Source organism: Dermacentor andersoni, chromosome 7 (genome assembly GCF_023375885.2).
Source record: "Dermacentor andersoni chromosome 7, qqDerAnde1_hic_scaffold, whole genome shotgun sequence".
Taxonomy (NCBI): Eukaryota; Metazoa; Arthropoda; class Arachnida; order Ixodida; family Ixodidae; genus Dermacentor; species Dermacentor andersoni.
In genome coordinates this window covers 42,001,524-42,014,551 of record NC_092820.1, presented here as the reverse complement: position 1 = coordinate 42,014,551, position 13,028 = coordinate 42,001,524, and the positions used below count along the sequence as shown (strand labels likewise).

General features: G+C 48.0%; 1 protein-coding gene across 1 annotated transcript in view; it reads left to right on the top strand.

The window, feature by feature from the left end:
• The window catches only part of LOC126535301 (medium-chain acyl-CoA ligase ACSF2, mitochondrial-like), a 181,613-nt gene that overhangs the window by 55,638 nt on the left and 112,947 nt on the right, over positions 1 to 13,028 (top strand). The window lies entirely within an intron of this gene.

Below are 13,028 nucleotides of genomic sequence, written 5' to 3'. Positions count from 1 at the left end.
CTTTTTTCCTTTGGAGAGAACATAACCTCATCAAAACACGTTCCTTTTATGGAAGCGTTACACTTAATTTCAAACCTTCTTCATTACGAGAAAAACATAAATTCAAATTATAAACGTAGCTCCTACTAAACACATCTAATATGGTACTCTTGTTGGTAAAATAACGCTGATTCGGTTCAACGAAGCGACATGTCCTAACGGAGCCTGAAATATGCGCGAATAGAGTCGAGAATAGAGTGTCACTGTTTGGTATGGATTTGATAAGCGGTGTAACCAAGGCTATCGATCATGAATTAACACGTGGCGTTCAAATAGCAGACAAAGGCAAACAACAGCTATGTTTATATAAACTGTTCCGTGAAAATACTAGCCGTGTTATGAGACACTAATGTTTGAAAGGTCAGGCTGGTTTCTAGTAAGTGTTAAGCCAGCTTGTGCCAAGCCTTAAAATATTATGGTGTGCTAGAAGAATGCTACCAACTCACTATCGTTCATTATTCTCTGTGTAACACAAAGCATTTTATTATAAGCATAGGTCAATATTGTCACGTAGTAGTGACGGTGAAGAAAGCTGCAAAACTGTGAATGACGAAACTAGCGTTTTATTGGGCGAAGTTGTGCCCTCAAAAGCAGGCTACACTCAAAGGACAACGACAGCGGCGAACACAGTCGGCCATCGCCGAAAATCTGATCAGCGGGTCAAGCGTGTAAGCTTTTATACATGAGTCATCGAAGCTTCCAGAGTAATCGCTGGTGCTCGCGTGCCTTCCAGAAAGTGCTATAGAGTTCGCCACGCGCATGCAATCATATTACACAAGGTTCGGGGACAACAGACAGCGGATATGACCATCGGTAACATTCGAGAAACTTTCGATAAATGCAGGCACGCCCTGCGCTGATTGTTAACGTTTGTTAGACGGTGAAAAGTGGTTACAAGAGAAAGATGAACAAGTACACTTGTCAATATTGTCACGTTGAAGGGACGGTGAAGAATACAATAGCGACAATTGTGAATCACGTAACATTTATTTGCCGAACTTGTGCCCAGCAAAACAACGCTCAGTCAGAACCAATGTCAGAACGATAGCGGCGAGCAAAGTCGGCGATCGTCTAAAATCTGATCTGCGGGTAAAGCGTGTCGGCTTTTATGCATCGTTGAAGGTGTCCGTGTGCCTTCCAGATAGTACCGCACCATTCTTGTCGTGCATACAATCTGATTACACAAGGTTCGACATGAACATACACAACAGATGGAATGAGCGATAACATTCAAGTTCCAAATAATGTCAGCGCGTGTTGTGCTGAGCGATGTCATTAGCAATCACAGGTGAAATGCAGTCGCGGGTGAAATGGTAATGCAGTTAGCGGGTGAAATCCAATCAACGAAAAAAAAAAACATACTTAGACGTGTCGATTTCCCTCTCTTGAAATCATCGTGGCGATGCTACTAACATAACACGAGAGCGAAAAACCAAAGCACATTTATTCAAGCGAAAATTACAAAGCAATAAACAAACAAAGTCCCAAAGTTCGTTAGCGCTGGTAGAACGGCTTAAGGCGCACAACGTACTATTTCAGGTAGTGAGTGGCGTCGCTATGATTGCCAAATGCTGTATGGCAAGACGTTATAATCCAGTGCACCAATACCTCAAATGATATTGTAGGGTCCGAAATCACGTCGCCAAAGCTTCTCACGAAGTCCTAGTCGGCGTATCGGAGTCCCAACCCAAACGCGCTCGCCGGGCTGGTGCTCCACTTGGCGTCGTCGTAGATCGTAGTGTTGGCTTTCCCTTCTTTGCTGGCTCTTGGAGCGCAGGCGGGCAAGTTGTCGTGATTCTTCAGTGCGCTGCAGACAGGCGGCGACATCAATATTATCTCGGTCGGTGACGGACGTGCGGCAGCATGGCTTCGAGAGTCGTCGTCGGGTTCCTTCCTTAAACCAGCTTAAATGGCGTGATTTGGGTTGCTGGTTGTACGGCTGTGTTATAAGCGAAGTTTACGTACGGAAGGACGGCATCTCACGGCCCTCTCCTGTACGTCGACGTAGATGGATAACATGTCCGCGAGGGTCTTGTTTAGCGGCTCCGTAAGCCCATTCGTCTGCAGGTGTTAGGCAGATGTTCTCCTGTGCCTTGTCTCGCTGCACTTCGGAAAGTCTTGGGTGAGCTCTGTTGTAAAGGCCGTTGCTCTGTCGGTGACGAGGACTTCAGGGGCGCCATGTCGCAGTAGTATGTGCTCGACGAAGAATTTCGCCACTTCGGCTGCACTACCTTTCGGCAGGGCTTTCGCTTCAGCGAAGCGGGTAAGGTAGCCTGTCGCAAGTACGATCCACTTATTTCCGCATGTTGATGTCGGAAAAGATTGAAGTGAGTCCATTCGGAGCTCTTGGAATGGTCGGCGTGGAGGCTTGATTGGTTGTAGCAATCCCGCCAGCCTTGTTGGTGGTGTCTTGCGTCGCTGACAATCTCGGCATGTCTTGACGTAACGGGCGCCGTCTCCGGCCCGGTGCGGTCAGTAATACTTCCGTATCCTCGAAAGGGTACGGCAGAATCCAACGTACCCAGCATTAGGATGGTCATGAAGGGCATGTAGAATCTCGGGCCGCAGAGCTGAAGGCACGGCGAGGAGGCATCTAGCACTCACTGGCGAAAAGTTCTTCATGAGGACGTCGTTCTGCCGAGAAAACGACGATAGTACGCGCCGAAATATCCTAGGGACAACGTCGGTCTTGCTTTCTAAGTACTCTACAAGGTTCCCTAACTCCAGCTTTGCTTGCTACTGTGAGGCGAAGTCGTCTGCGGTTACTGTTCCTTGGAAGGCGTCATCATCCAGTTCGCCTGGCGGTGGCAAGTAAATTGGAGCGCGCGACAGGCAGTCGGCATCAGAATTCTTCCTTCCGGACTTATAGACCGCGGTGATGTCGATGTCGAAGGATCCTTTAAGTCTGCCCGCCAACAAAAGGTGTGGTGTTCGCTTACCACTTTGAGAGAGAGGAAGAGAGAGGTAAAAGAATCGAGAAAAGCGCGGAGGACAGCCGAGAGATAGATATCCAGTTTGCTACCCTGGACTGAAAGAGAGAATGATCAAAACAGGAAAAAAACAAGAAAGGAAAGGGCAAATACATGAAAAGAGTGGGAGATGGGAAAAAAGGAAACACACACCCACACAAAGGAACGAAGCAGTCTCACAGTAGTTGAAGTAGGTTGTTTGACCTGAGGAAGCTCAGTGGCGCCTTCTTCGCATTCTGGTGCGAAATTCGCTTCAGCCCGTACTCCAAGATCGTCTATTCAGAGAGCGCCCGGTCATCAAGGCGTGCGCCTTCACGAGTGACTGTCTCTGGGAGCCCGTAGCGAGAACAATAGCATCTGCACTATCCCGAATCGAGTCAACTGTTATCCGCCGACTGTGGCTTGGAATTTTTTTCACAAATGCATTTGGTTGCCGCATAGGAATGGCTCATAGTGCTGCCTGTCATAGTTGCGGCAGCGTCGAAACAATCGAACTTACCATTTTGAAGTGCCTGCCGTACACGTAAAGCCGAAATTTCGCCGTAGCCCAAATTATCGCAACGTACTCCTTTTCTCTCGGAGAACAGGCTTACACTTCTGATAGTGACTGGTTAGTGATCATCAAATTTATGGCAGACTACATCGTTCAAGTAGACGACACAAGTCTGCCACTTTAGTCCTGCACTTCATCGCACGCTGGGACGTTGCAGGCGCAGCGCAAAGTGCGATTGATATGACCTTGAACTCGAAGAGGCCATCCGGTGTGATAAACGCGGTCTTCTCTCGATCCCTATACTGGACTTTGACTTGCCAGTAACCAGTTTTGAGATCCAGAGATTCACCTACGAAAAGTACTTGCAGAGCCGGTCTCATAAGTCATCTATCCATTGGAGGGGGCGTACGTACGTCATTCGTGATATTGTTCTAGGGGCGAGAATCGCCGCCAAAGCGCAGAGTTCCATCCTTCTTCACTGAGACCACGGGAGACACCCACAGACACTTCTATGGCTGCAGAATTCCGTCGCGCGGCATTTTATCGACTCGATGCTTAATAGTGTCTCGTTTCTGCATCGAAACTCGGTACGTGCTCTGACGGAGTGGCCGAGGGCATTCTTTGATGATTATGCGATGTTTGGCAACTGGTGCTTTCATGCTGACGAAAAGTAGTCCTTGTATTGCTGCAAGAGACCCTTGAGCTGTTCATGCTTGTCCCTGGGACGACTCAGATTAACATCAAAAGTTGGTTCAGGAACAGGCACTGCCATTGTAGTTTCGGTAGAATCTGAGAGGACAAATGCATCGCTGACAGCTGCAACTTCCCTAACGTACGCGATCTTTGTGCCCTTGTTTGGGTGTTTATACTCCTGGCTAAAGTTCTTCAGCATTGCCTGCGCTTTTCCGCCGTGTAAATGAACGAGACCGTTCGCGGCGCCGACTTTCACGGTCCAGTAGCATGGTCTTTGTTGTTCTCGAGAATGGCTTCCATGTCTTCGGCTGCTTCTCCTTCAACAGAAACCACGATGTTGGCACGACACGGAATACTGACTTGGTTTCAAGTACTCAAGGCACGCAGCTACAAGTCTTCTCCAGCGGTATCGCTTGGTCTGTGGACAGCGTTATCGACTTCAGGTCAATAACTGCGCCGTGATGATTCAGAAAGTACATGCAGAGAATTACGTCACTTACGTCACGTGAGCACTCTTGAAGGATAATGATAGTCACAGTGTAAGTCTAAGCACGCACTGTAACTCTTGCCGTGCAGATTGCAGTCGGCGTTTTAGAAGTCCTACAGCTGTCAGGATATGAGGGCTGTCCCATGTAGCCGTGAACTTCTTAAACTTGGCAGCGAAGGCCGCGGAGGGTCCGCTGATGACGGAGCAGTCAACTACTGTGTGTACTAGAGCGGTGACGGTGCGGTCGTCGAGAAGCACGTCCAGGTCGGTGGTTCTTTGTATTGCACTGAAATCAGGGCAGCATCGCGTTGTCCCGCCGGCGTTTCGTCATTATGCAAAAAAGAGGTGAGGCGTGCAGACAGGACACAAGAGTAGGGAGGTGGACAACACGAACGCCGACTATCAACTGAAGGGAGCACTGAGGCGAAAAAAGAAAGAAGACACAAAGCTCAGGAATGCCACGTGTCAGTCGGGTACATGTGCCGGTCTACGTGAGAGATAACTGTTAAGGCACTTAATCTCTTCCTTATGTAAAGTAATCGAAGGCTGACTCACGCACGCACTTCCACCATTATAGATACGCCATGTCTCTACCATAAGACACGTATCTTCATTCTTATGCCTGTACAATATCGCGCATTCATTTATTTCATATAACTTTGAGCCCTTTTCCATGTTGTCCTACTTATATGCACAATCCAGCTTCGTTAGCTTCTTTAATTGCGATATGTGTGTTCCGCGCTAGAACCATGCCGTGGTTTAGTCGTAAACGTGTCGTCCCATTGGAAGTTCAGATGATGTGCGGCTTCCTTCAACCATCAACTAGATATGCCAGGAGGATTGGAGCTATTCTTTCCGCTGTATCGTGGCGCCAAGTTATGTCCTATCAGGAGTGTCTAAAGGTCCGTTGCGTGGCCCTAGGAGACGGTCGCCATTGGAACCGCCCCTACGCCGATTGGAATAGGTTAGCCGTGCAACACGCGGACTTCCTATTGAGGATGAAACTTCCGGAGCTTCAACAAAGTAAGAGGAAACCCCTTTCTAATAATTCAGTCTAATAACGTACTGGTTCTTAGAGACGCCATCGTAAGTGATACCATAGAAAAACCCTTGCTTTAGGTCCGAAGCACTGTTATAAGCGTGACATAAAACCCGTTGACGTTTTAAACATACCGCGCTGCATAACCAGATTCGTCCCGGAAGAAGAACGCTCGCGCTGTATTTCAGATTGCATTGCTAGCATTAAACAATCAAATTATCATTTTAAGACGTCTGACCCTGTCCGACCGTTAGTTAATTACCATGTGGAGCATAAACTTAGACCAGTAATATCTGACAAGGAAGGTTATCTCGTAATTATGCCAGATGACATGTTTTCAGAAAAAGCGATTTCAGCCATAGAAAATAATTTACAGCCAGTAAAACTCAAGCCGTCGGAAGTTAAGCAACGTGCGGTTGACCTCCTGTCAAGACATAATCTTGATAGGGTTGTCTCTAATGTCAAGAAAGCAAAATCCCTCACCTTAGAACTGTATTTCTCGGCAAAGACCCATAAGCAAGAAATTCCGTTTCGTGCTATAGTGTCAGAGAAAGGGACGTGTCAAGTCTGTGTGGCTAGTTACCTACAGAACTGCTTAGCTTCGCTAGTTTTTTCAGACCCCTATTGCTTGCGTAATTCTCAGGCACTAGTTCATGACGGGTTGGTAAATTCCGTAAATGAGTGCATTGAAGAACAAGTGCAAGAGTCGGCTTTTATTGACAGATGCGGTGTTTCCACGAGAGCTTTTCTAGAAATTCTTTCAATGTACTTGAAGTCGACGCTGATTGCGTGGAGGGATGGCGCTTTCTGCAGAAATCTGGCATTTCTATTGGCTGAAAGGTTGCCCCTATTTTTAGCTATATTTACCCGAGTAAGGTTTACAGCTGCTTAGAGAAAGCCTTAGGTGATAGCGTTATCAAGATATTTCGTTACGTTGATGATTACCTGATTTTCTGCAATAGGGAAGAATTCGATTCCGCTGCTACCTCAGTAAGTGACCAATTTAAACTTTATGGAGAAGGATTAAAGTTTACCAAAAGCTTTCCTCAGAGACGGGTAATTCAGTTTCTTGACATTTCCTTGGTCTTCGAACAAGATCACGTTTGTTGATAGTACTCCCCAAGATCTTCGAAGCCGTTGCTAAACTTTCAATCCAAGCATTCCAAAGTAGTAAAAAACGGAATTGCCATGTCGTGCTTTAAGTCTTCTTTCACCAGACCCTGCATGCACAAAATGAGCGCCAGTTTTCATTCGCAGGTCCGGCGCCTGTTACAAGCAGGTTATCCCAGTTTAGCAGTGGCCACTATAGCTGAGTGCCTAAAGAAGCCGGTTTCGAGGGGACGGACGTGATTACAGAAAGCAGTAATACCAAAAAAAAAAAAGAGTATTGGCTATTCCGTACGTTCATTCAGTGTCGCACAGGCTTAAAAAATTTGCAAGTAGATATGATGTTAATGTTGGTTTCACTGCTCCCAATAAGCTAGGTAAGATATGCGCTGCCGTACAGAGGAAAAAGGAGCAGGTAAAAGGCAACGAAAGAACAGATATTTGTCCAGTGCAGCACAATAAGAACAACAGTTTTACTGAAAGTCGTATGGGTGTGGTTTATAATTTTCCCCTTAGCTGTGGCCAATTCTACGTAGGGCAAACCGGACGGTGTATCAATCAGAGGCTAATGAAACATAAAAGGTCGTTAACCGGTGGATCGCCTTCTAATCTTTCGCTACATTGCCAAGATTGTAACTGCACCCCAGAGTTAGATGAATGCGCGATATTGTACAGGCATAAGAATGAAGATACGCACCTTATGGTAGAGGCATAGCATATCTATAATGGCGGAAGTGCGTGCGTGAGTCAGCCTTCGATTACTTTGCACAAGGAAGAGATTAAGTGCCTTAAGAGTTATCGCTCCCGTTGACCGGCACGTGTACCCGACTGACACGTGGCATTCCAGAGCTTGCGCAGATGAGTTTTGTGTCTTCTTTCTTTTTTCGCCTCAGTACTCCCTTCAATTGATAGTTGGCGTTCGTGTTGTCCATATCTGTGCTGTTGTGTCCTGTTTGCACGCCTCACCACTTTTTTGCATAATGAATCCTTACCAACTAGCTCAGCCTTCTGTCGTTCTAAGATACGTTTCGTCATGTCGTCAAGTCTTGTTTAGGCGGCGTTTCGTTGCGGCGTTGTAGATGTGACTCTTGCAACGTAGTCGTCGGTTGCGGAGGGTAGGCGGCGTTTGAAGAACAGCAACCGACCTCCATCGGTTCCTGCTTTCTGTTGTGCTGATCAGGGCTGATCGACCGGCCCCGCAGTGGGCCAGTGTACAGTCGAGCGCGATTTGAAGGTTATCGTGCGGGTGTCGACCGGGAACATGAACAGCGCCATGGCCCAGAATGCTCGGCCGAGGCGTGGGAGGTATAGCTTCCCTCACTCTTTTTGCTGTTCCTTCAGCAGCCGTCACTCCCTGCTGGGCTATCAGTTTCTTTCTTTTTTTGGTTCTGCGAACAGGCAGTGCTCGTAGTGCGCACGACGTATGCTTCGGCGTTATCTGAAATTGAGCGCTACGAAGCTGTATCTAGCCTATGTAACGTCAGTGTGTGTGTGTGTGTGTGTGTGCGTGTGCGTGTGCGTGTGCGTGTGCGTGTGCGTGTGTGCGTGTGCGTGTGCGTGTGTGCGTGTGCGTGTGCGTGTGTGCGTGTGCGTGTGCGTGCGTGCGTGCGTGCGTGCGTGCGTGCGTGCGTGCGTGTGTGCGTGCGTGCGTGCGTGCATGCGTGCGTGCGCGTGTGTGTGTGTGCGCGTGTGTGTGTGTGTGTGCGCGTGTGTGTGTGTGTGTGTGTGTGTGTGTGTGTGTGTGTGTGTGTGTGTGTGTGTGTGTGTGTGTGTGTGTGTGTGTGTGTGTGTGTGTGTGTGTGTGTGTGTGTGTGCGGGCGTGCGCGCGTGTGTGCGCGCGCGCGTGCGTGCACGGCCGCTCGATGCAAAGCAAGGTGCGGCCAGCTACGTCGCGCCGCGGACAATAGGCGGGCGCGTCTCGGCCGAGTTTACAGTTGCGACCGCTTTTATTGGTGAGGGCGCCACTGCTCGGGGATGCTTTCGCGACTTCGCGCCGGGGCTAAGCGGGCGTTGGTTCTCGCGTCAGAACGTGTTTGCTTCGTGCTCTATGCACTAATCTCGTGCTTTTTCGCGTGCGTGTGTGTGAGCAAGTTGGTTCGCGTCAGAACGTGTTTGCCCCGTGCGATATACATTAATCTCGTGCTTTTTAACGCGACAGCGTTAAGGAGCTCGTGTCGCAGAAAAGCCGGTGTCGTCGGCGGCGTTGGCCGTGAGCGATAAATCCCTGCAGGCACTTCATGAATAAAAAAAATTGGAGGACGCTTAAGCTTCGCATTCAAGAGTGGAACGCGACAGCGTTCCCGTCGACCCTCCAAGGGGTGTACGACAATGGGCTACGGCGAAGCGACTACGCGCCCCGCATCGGACGCGGTGAGCGTCGAGCAACGCAGCGTTCGGCGCGGCAACGAAATGTGCGCCTGGGAAAGCGACGCACGCCTGAGCCTTAGAAACAGCTCGTTTCTAAGGCAAAACCGCATTCACTAGACGCGCTTTTGTACCGCTTTGAAGCATCGAACTCGTGGCTGAGTGGTGGTGTCTCCGTCTCACACTCCGGAGGCCCTGGTTCGATTCCCACCCAAGCCCATCTTGGAAGTTGTTTTTTATTCATGAAGTGCCTGCTAGGATTTATCGCTCACGGCCGACGCCGACGACACCGGCTTTTCTGCGACACGAGCTCCTTAACGCTGTCGCGTTAAAACAACTTGCAAGATGGGAATCGAACCAGGGTCTCCGGAGTATGAGACGGAGACGTTACCACTGAGCCACGTTTTTCTTTTTTTATTGCCTGACTTTGACAACGAAAGAACAGCAATAGCAATACACAAAACAAGACATAAAAGATACAATGAACACGTAGTATTGACATAAAAAGCCTGGTAGGGGCTGGCAACGCCACATTAAAATTCATTTAGAGCCATCAATGGCTCCACCCTTGACAGCCACTCGGGAATATCGCCACCGGCCTTCAAAATCTCAACAAACCGATGCACAGTTTCACGGAAATAAATTCGCGTAGGCCGTGCATCGGGATGACAGTAGTATCCTGCCATTCGAGAGCGCCAAATACTGTGGAGGTCAATTAACATTATTAAATCAAACGGAAAACCATCCTCGTTAGTAATGGGTAGATACCGTACTCCATGAGGGTCGAGGGGGAATTGTTTCTTTAACGCTCTTTGTAGTACGTCCCAAAAAAATACCCCTCCCCAACAATGAAGAAAAACGTGATCTATCGTTTCTGGTTGTTCGCAGATAAGGCAGTGAGATCCCCATGGAAGAAATAAGCCCTTTTCCTGTAAAAACATTTTTACTGGCAACGTTCCAGTGTGTAACTTAAAAAAAAAAGGTTTTAACCTCTGGCGCAACTTGCATTTTTTTTTACTCTCTTTAACACGTCCCTACCAGGGCCTCCACTGTACAAGGCTCTGTACATTGGCTCCGGCAGAACAACGTCACACAAATCCTTGTACATTTTTTTTCTTTTTGACAGTAGATAAATATTCATTTGAAAACCTCGTTGCAAGGAATCGTACACTTGCGACAACTTCTCAAAATATCCAAAAATGCCTCCCGTGAGTGTTTCGGTTGAAACAACAAAGTCTGGCAACGCGCGCCCGAGCCTTACTTGACATGCGGTGCGCAGAAAAGGATCGCTGACGTCGCGAAGGAAAAGAAACCTGTTGACAATCTGCCGCAAAAAAAAGGTGTCCCAGGCCCAATCCACCATTCTTGACTACTCTGAACAAATTTGTTCGGCTACACCTTTCCCATTACGCATCCCACACGAAAATGGCGAAAATTCGATGTAGCTTCTGTACATTGAGCCTTGCACAATGTAACACCTGCATTACATACCACAGCCTACTAATAAAGAACAGATTGCACACGGTGGCTCTAGCAAAAATCGATAAGCTCGTTCCTTTCCGCCTTTCCACGTGTATCATGCGTCTGCGCTGTCCAATATGTCGCGCTATCACGGTAGCATTCTAGAGGTACTCCCAAATACTTCGTTGGGGTCGTAACCCAGGACACGTTTGCAAAGCGGTCGGGCGTCGATTGCCATTCTCCGTGCCAGAGCCCTAGTGATTTTGCAAAGTTCACTCTGCTGCCTGTGACTTGGCAGAAGTTCTCTACACATTTAATAGCCTCAGTTACACCTTCCCTACTGGTTGAAAAAACCGCCACATCATCCGCATATGCCAACAGCTTGACTTCCGCTGCTTGCAACCGAAAGCCGGGAATTGTCTGTTTTTTCACGATGTTTAAGCACATCGCCTCTATGTATATGCAAAACAAAAGAGGGCTGAGGGGACAACCCTGGCGTACCGACCGCTGTACGCTAATTGGGGCCCCCAGACTCTGGTTAACGATCAATCTCGTCGTGCAGTTCCGATACGCCAGAGCAACACCCTCGCGAATAAAAGAACCAACGTTAACATGGTCTAGTATGCAAAGCAAAATTTCATGCGCGACACAGTCGAAAGCTTTTTCAAGGGCTAGTTGCAAGATGGCCACGCGGCTATTTGTAATATCGCAGCACTCCAGCACGCATCTTGCTGTGTGAATCTTAGTCGTAATAGATCGTCCCTTAATCCCGCACGTTTGATGCGGTCCAACGATTTCCTGGATTACTGACTGTAATCTTCGCGCTAAAACTTTCATATAAATTTTGTAATCCACATTTGTGAGTGCGACTGGCCTGTACGCTGTTACTTGTCGTAACTTCTCTGCTTCGTCAGTTTTGGAGATTAAGACAGTGTGTGATCTTGCATAAGACGGAGGCAATTCGTTAATTGCGTAAGCTTCATTAAACACTACCGTCAATATTGGTGCGATTCCACGCTTAAAAGTTTTGTAAAACGCCACGCTTAACCCGTCCGGTCCTGGCGATTTACCAGGATTTAAATTGTCTATCGCCGTTTCTACCTCTGATTCGGTTATTGGCAGCTCTAACCTATCCTTCTGCTCATCGTTGAGTCGCGGCAGTGCCCCAAGGAATTTATCCTTAAATGTGTTCGTGTCGGCAACATGTAAAGCGAACAACGCCTGATAGTACTGAAAAAATGCACGCTTAATATGTTCGTTATCATCCGATAAGACGCCTCCCCATTCTATGTTGTCTATGTGATATCGACGAGCGTGGGCTTTTTCGATTCCGAGCGCTCGTTTAGACGGCGTCTCCCCAGCAGCTACATGTTCCGCTCTCGCCCGGACCAGCGCACCACGATAACGCTCCTCTTCTATCACTTCAACTTTTTGTTTCGTTTTCCTAATGTCATCGATCCATTTACCAGGCGCTTCGCATTCTTTCTCGAGCAGTTTTGCAAGCATAGACCTTAGATTACGTTCATTTAGTTTCTCCTCGTACGCCATAGAACAAGACCACTCTATTGCTTTTATTTTAAGTTGTTCCTTACAAAGCTCCCACTGTTGCCATGTTTTCAGTTCCTTATTCGGCTCTATTTTGCCGATTTCTTCAATTACCGCACGGTTGAAAGCATCGTCTTTAATCAGCTTGTTATTTATCTTTCACAGTTCCCAGCTAAAAGCACTGCCACGTTTGTGTGCCCCAATCCCGCACTCTACTAAACAGTGGTCTGAGAAAGACACCGGCACTACTTGATAACTGTTGCATTTTGGAATCACGTCCAGCGTTACATAAATGCGGTCCAGACGGGCATGACTTGCACGCTGGAAATGTGTGTACTTCACACCACCCGCGCCTTGCATACACTCCGCCACATCCTCAAGGTTCCATTTGTCTATGATTTGCGACAGTACCTCAGTACTTGCGTCCCTGAACCCTCGATCACTAGTCTTATCGCAAGCACTCAGGACGCAGTTGAAGTCGCCCATGATAATCAGCTGTTTATCGAAACTGAGACGCTGCTCAACGCTTCTAAAGAAATCGACCCTTTCATCCACAACATTTGGTGCGTACAAACATAAAACACGCCATTCTGTATCGCTGAGTGTGAAATCGACAGCAACACACCGACCTGACAAGCACGAGAAATCAGCATGCACGACCAAAGCCGGCAACTTCTTAATAAAAAGCACACAACCAGCAGATGTGCCGATGGCATGGCTTACAATAGCATATAATCTAGACGTGAAACGTCGCACCATGCTCCCGGTCTCTTCCTCACCGTCAACTTTTGTTTCCTGCACGGCCAATATATCAATGTCGTGCTCCGTTAA